This window comes from Anomalospiza imberbis, chromosome 5 (genome assembly GCF_031753505.1).
Source record: "Anomalospiza imberbis isolate Cuckoo-Finch-1a 21T00152 chromosome 5, ASM3175350v1, whole genome shotgun sequence".
Taxonomy (NCBI): Eukaryota; Metazoa; Chordata; class Aves; order Passeriformes; family Viduidae; genus Anomalospiza; species Anomalospiza imberbis.
The window spans coordinates 17,957,338-17,963,954 of NC_089685.1; the positions used below are offsets into that span (position 1 = coordinate 17,957,338).

Consider the following 6,617-nt stretch of genomic DNA (forward strand, 5'->3'; position numbering starts at 1 on the left):
CAGAATATGACAAACCTTTCTGATGCATGTCAGTGCTCAGGGTCTGTTGGTATTCCTCAGACTAGGCTTTCAGAATGAGGTTAGTTCTATCACCTGCACATCATCTGCACATTCTGATATAAAAGCTTCCTAAGCACTCTATGCTGTCACAACAGGCCAGAACACTGTGATTCAAAAATAAACGAACAAACAAAAGCCACACAAAAAGAAAAAAAAATCAAAAACCAGTAAAAATGATCTTGTGCGATGAAAGCAGTTAGTGGACAAACTGTAAAATGGTTCATAAATTTTCAATCTTACAACTCTTATAAGTTTAACTATGGGGAAAAAATCTTCAGCAAAACATTTGCAGGATGAGGTCTAAAATACTCTTCCAATGGGAGCTTTGAGCACACACATTGCATTGCTCCTTTGCATTCAGAGTGGCCCATGAAATGCTAAGAATGCAGGAAAATATGTGAACCAAAAGACCCTGTGGGATAAGTAAGATGACACTGTGAGATGTGAATAATGGAATATCATTTCTTGCCTGGCATTCAGTGAAAGACAAGTGCCATTGGTGCAGTAAGGTATGAAATAATACTTCATATTTCACACACAGGAACAGGAGTGTCTTGTTACAATTACATTTTTTTTTTAAGTGTGATTTTAAAAAGAGTTTTTATATGTTAAGAAATAGGGTTCATAAATTACAACCAGTCGTTTTTTGTGATAAGACGACTCAATTTCTACTGTCTATTTTTAATGAGTTCAGCATGCTTTGAATAAAACAAGGCATAGGCAGTTATGACTTCTAAAATTCTCTTTCCCTCTCAATAGTAATTTTTTCCCTTTCTTAAAGTGTTTTTTTTTTACTTTTGAATATTTTTTAAATAATCTCTGGTTATTTTATTGACATAGACCATTTCTCCAAGAGCAAGAGGACAATCAATGCATTAAGCAGCTACCAGGGGCTTACTAAGTGTGCTGCTGTGTAAGTGTGAGTTGGGGGTAGTAATAACTTTGGTGTATTAGCAAGAGGTAAGTGTTCATAAATTTGTGTGCATCTGGGATTTTTTTGATTGACCCAGAATGTATACTTCTGAGTCTCATGTAATTACATGATTTATAAATGAAATGGCTTTAATCCTCATTTGCTCTAACAATGTGAATTTAGTCATTTTTCCCTGCTACACAATATATAGTTTTTATCCAGCCTGAATTCTGTCCAACTAGCCTGGCAGCCATGTGATCCACATCAACTAAACAGAGGCTTCCTATGCAAACTTGTGTAAGACTGTTAAGTGCAGCATCTCAGTCTGTGAGGATTAAAGGGAAAGGAAATAATCCATGCTAGAGGGAATATCTGTGAGAAAAGGGGCATATATGTGCCTACAAAGGATTTACAGGGTGGAGGAGGAAGAATGAGATGCATGAAATGTTGTAACCTTTCAGTAAGGGAAAACAGTGCTATGATAATATAAAAAAGTAAAAATTAAAAAGGACTTTTTAAAAGAGGATAAAAAAGGAGTGCTAACAATCTTTTATAAAGTCTCATCTATTCCTTGAATTAGGCTTTCATAGAATGGTTTTGAATTTGAGAAACCAATATATTCAGCCTATACAAAGACTGTGCACATTCAAACCAAATGTCCTGTTTGTAGGGACAGATATACATTTGTTTCCTTTCTATTCTTTGCAGGATTCCTTCCACAGAAGAGGATCAGTTCTTGTCTTCAAAGAAAACCCCAAGCTTATTGGTTCACAGTATCACTGTGATATTTGGTGATATAAATTGGTGTTAGTTTCCTTGATCACTATTGTCAAGTGTGAAAATACTTGGCTACCTGATACTTTTCACTGGAGATGAAGCACTGCTAAAATGGCCAGAGTTTTCCTATTTGTGTCATCCTATAGACAAAATGCAGCAGGGAAATGATAAATAATTAATTCTTGGCAGTTTCAATTGTGTAAAATTTCACTAAAACAGAACTTACATTCCAAATTTATGCCAGTAGAGATCTTGCTTCACTTCAGAGGATGTGTGTCTTGCTAGATAAAGCCCAGTTTTGTATATAAAAGTGGATTTCTTTGGGGATATTTAATTAGGTTGAATACACCTTGAATTACAATAAAAATTCAAACAGAATTAATACATTTTGTTCTATTTCTTGTGTTTTCAGGATTCCATTCTGATCTGTGAAGCCTACATTGAAATACTCTAGGGCTTGGGACTTGTGAGTACAGTTTCACTTAATTACAGGTAGAATTATGTGTTTGAATTCATATAATATGCATCTTGCTAGAAAAAGTTCTTCCTGAAATTGTCTTTATAAGCCTTGCAAGGACTCATGAGGACTATTCAGCTACTTCCCGAGAAGATTAACTTAGAATATTTCTTTACAACTGGAAATTTATGCACCAGCTTGAACCAAAATGACAAGAAAGACCCCTGGGATACTCTTTGGAATATATTTTAATAGCACAGTTGCATCAGGCTTTGCATTTAGAACAACATAATATCAGAATGATTACTAAACAATGCATTTTTCATGCATGCAATATAGCAAATCCCTTTTACATTGTGTCATGAAAACTAAATTTATTGATCTAAAAACTTTTGTAAATGTTGCATTCCTGCATAAATTACATTTTCTTTTATTGTTCCTATTACAAAGGGAAGATAAAGAGGAAGTGCTTTGAATAAAAGTGATAGGGTACAAATGAAGCAAACTTACTCTTAGGGTAAAGCTCTTTTGATTACCCAGAATTAAGTGATGAAATATTTCACTTAGTGTACAATAGATATGACAAGCCTCTGGTGCCTCTCTCTCTCCCAAGCAGACAGGGTGAATTTGCATTAGTCAGGGGATTTTATTCATTCACCTTATTTTAAATGCAGAGGTCTGGAAAAACTGTATCTACAAGTCTTGTGAGAAGCTTCCATCTGCCTCCTTATTCTTTTAATTCTCGTGCAGTTTGAATGGGAGCAGAGATGCTCTTATGTAAATTTCATTTAATTACATTGCTGTCTTTTGAATCTAATTGGTCATATTCAACTTGTCCAAGGAATTAGTGGCCATTATTAAAAGGGTTAGATGCAATGGTAGCTGTCATTTATTTGAATAGCGAAGCTGCAGTTAGTGCCTCATTTTTGCACTAGTCAGGAATTTTTTCTGAAGTGTATGTACACACACACACGCACGCATATGCACACATGCAACACTTGAGCCCTCCCCAAACACTACAGTTTTCTGTCATACAGGTACATATTTATTTCAAATAGAAACTAAATCTGTGTAATTATAAGGTGTTTAATGGAAATCCATCTACATATTTGACATGTCTAATAATACTTCATTTTGTAGAAAATAACATTTTCATGAGATCCTATGAATAAAACTGTTGCTATCATGATATTTTCAGTGGTATTACCACAGGTAGGTATGTACAGTAAGAAATCGGACCTTGTTTTCTTTTCCACTCTTCAGTTTCTTTGATGAGATGTTATTTTTCAACCCAAAATTTATGATGAGAAAAATGAACATGTTACAGTTATTCAGGTAATATTTTTTCCAGTTTGATCCAGTGTTTGAAGCAATTAAAACAAAGCATGCATCTTGCTAATTACAATGTGCATTGCATAGAGTTAGCTTATGGATAAATGCTTTGCTGCACACCAAAGCAGTATTCATTTTCAGACAAGTAGGATAGTCTTACAGATACACAAGCATTTTAATTGCAGTTAATCAATTTGTCCACAGTCTTTTTCACTGCTAATGTCCACACTCTTATTCACTCACCATATATAGTACAACATAATTAAGAGTTGGATTTTGAATCCTGGTATTTGTCCAACTAAATGAACTTCTCTGTCAACATAACTTAATGAAGGGTGTGACTAGACTTTACATATACTTAGCAAGAGTGTATTAAACATTGATCACCTACTGTGCTGAAACAGATCATATGTTCATTTAATCTATTATTAAATTAGCTCTTTATTGTAGGATTAATGTTTTTGAGCACTTGAATACAAATTTTACTGTAACTAAGCCACTTATAACATTAGTTTTAAATGGAAAACCAGTCAGCAATAATTCATTATTAAAGTCCTAAGCTATATAATTTGCATGCAATTTCAAAATTTTACAATATTATGAATCAAAAGTTCAACAAAATACTTTGGGACATGATTGAATGATTCCATTCTTAAGAATCAGGACTGCATCAGTGACAAGACCTTGCAGGGCACACTGAAGGTTTGACAAAATCAAACACAGAAATCTGTTTCCAGTTTACTAAAGAAGTGATCATGAAGTATATATTAAAAGTTATCTTCAAATAAACTGCCATGGGACTGAGCCTGACGATGTTCAGTCACATTTGACCAAGTTCTTATCTCCAAGTACATGCTGCTTCTTCCTGTCACCAAAGCCAGGACATTACTTGTTGAAATCATCCCAGTGTCAGAAGCCTCCATGCAAACCTGAACCTGGAAATCTGTCTCCCTATTCCTTTCCTTTCTCCCCAACCCTTTCCCTGTATTTTAGAGAGAACACACTGTTTTCCTGACCTTGAGTGAGCTGTCACACTGTACAACTGAGCTGGGTGATACTGGAAGGACAGCACACTCTTGACGTGCTTCGAATAGGGTACTGAAACAAATAACAAGTGTTCCTGTAATAAGTAGCTGGATAGTTCTGAAATAGTTTCTGTGAGCTTTGAAATATCATCTGCTTTAGACAGGTTTTCCAAATTTTTCACATGATCATACCACATGGTTGCATATTCATGTCCTGTAGTTACTGCTTTCTTAATAACTTTCAAAATTATTACTCAAATCTAATCAATGAGATAGAGGTTTCAAGGATGCTAACCCAATAATAATAATAATAATAATAATAATAACAATAATGTAAAATACATTTACTGCTGTGCCAAATAAAGAAAAATGCTAATAATCTGACACAGGTCTATAAGACTCCACAAAGAGGGAGTATTCAGTGGTCTGTATTTTTCTCAGCTCTTCTAACAGTTATTTTTGTTTACCACTCAGCGGGGAGAAATTAAAAACAAAAACCAGCATAAGGCTCAAACTTTTTTTATATGGTATTGTAGCTGCAGATTTAAAACATCTAACTGGACATCTTCTAAAAGAATATATTAAGCTGGCACTTCGAGAGCCAAAGAGCTTTACCAATTTTTATACCTTCCTGACAGTGCCCTTAAAGAAAGAATGAGAATCAATGGACTCAAGGAATTAATGGACCTGTCAGTTGTGTGAACATCTCTAAGAGCCATGATCTAGACAAGTGACCAAAGATAATGGAAGGAGAGAAAAACAAAGGCACCAGAGAGAAGACTGAAATCTCTTCTGAAGTATTTTACCTTGTTTTTTCCCTTTCTTCTTTCCTACTGTGTTGTTTTTCTGCCTTTGTCTCTTGACTATTTGTTATAATTTAGTTCAAATTACTAACCTATTTACCACAATTAATACAGGTTACTATAATTAAATTGTGAAAAGATCATGTATTTTCGTTTCTCAGGCACTCAATAAAGGAACCACATCTTCAAGTTGAAGTGTGTTGTGATTGCAGTATTTGTTGTGTTTTAACAAGGCAGTTAAGCCCCACACATGCTCACTGAGTCCTCCTCAGTGGGTTGAGGAAAACACTGAAAAGGCTAAAAGTGGGAAAACATGTGAGTTGAGATAAAGACAGTTTATTGGGGAAAGCAGAAGCTGCGGTCCCAAGCAAAGCAAAACAAGGAATTCATTCACCACTTCCTATGCGCAGGCAGGTATTCAGCCATGCCCAGGAAAGCAGGGCTCCACACACAACAGTTACTTTGGAAGAAAAAATACCACCACCACTCCAAATGTCCCACCTTCCATGATCTTCCCCTAGATTATATGCTGAGCATGACACCATATGGCCTGTAACATCCCTTGGGACATTTGGAGTCAGCTGTCCTGCTTGTGTCCCCTCCCAACTCCATGTGCACCCCCAGCCTTCTCGCTAGTATCAGGAAGAGAAAAGGCCCTCACCCATTAAGGACTGCTCAGCAATAGCTAAAACACTGGTGTCTTTGATTTGTTTTTGTCACAAATCCAAAACATAGCACCATGCAAACTGCTATGAAGAAATCCTTGAAAATTTTTAAGACAAAATAGAGTATAGGTTTTCTGGCACTTAGGGTCTAATGTCAAGTGTACTTTTGTCTACAGAGACAGAAGAGTGTAATTGTGTTCTCATTCACTGCTCAGAGTAGTTTCTTAGAACATCAAAACATTGCTTGCCTTATAATTAACAATGAAACTACAAGAAGAAAGCTTTTTGAAGAAAATCTGCAATTTATAAATTTTCTTGGATAGAATAAACTTTTTCTCTAGTGATGTAACTTTCATCATTATAATATCTTTGTTACTTGTCCTAGCAAATACTTCACTGATGCACTTGCACCATCCTCTCTGAAAGCCATTACTTAAAGTGCACTGTACTTCAGGCAAAAAAAAATTGGCATTTCTGCACTCCAGCAAGATGCTGATAAAATAAACTCAAACCACAAAAAGGAGTACTTCTACTTCAAGATGAACAAATTGACAAAGAAAAATCCTGTCAAGACCCAGAAATGTG

General features: G+C 35.4%; 1 long non-coding RNA gene across 1 annotated transcript; it reads left to right on the forward strand.

Moving 5' to 3' along the window:
* Positions 1-967: 967 nt before the first annotated feature.
* Positions 968-5,562, forward strand: LOC137473793 (uncharacterized). The gene is made up of 2 exons (XR_010998994.1): positions 968-1,020; positions 5,203-5,562. It is a non-coding gene; the product is annotated as an uncharacterized lncRNA (long non-coding RNA).
* The last annotated feature ends 1,055 nt before the right edge of the window (positions 5,563-6,617 follow it).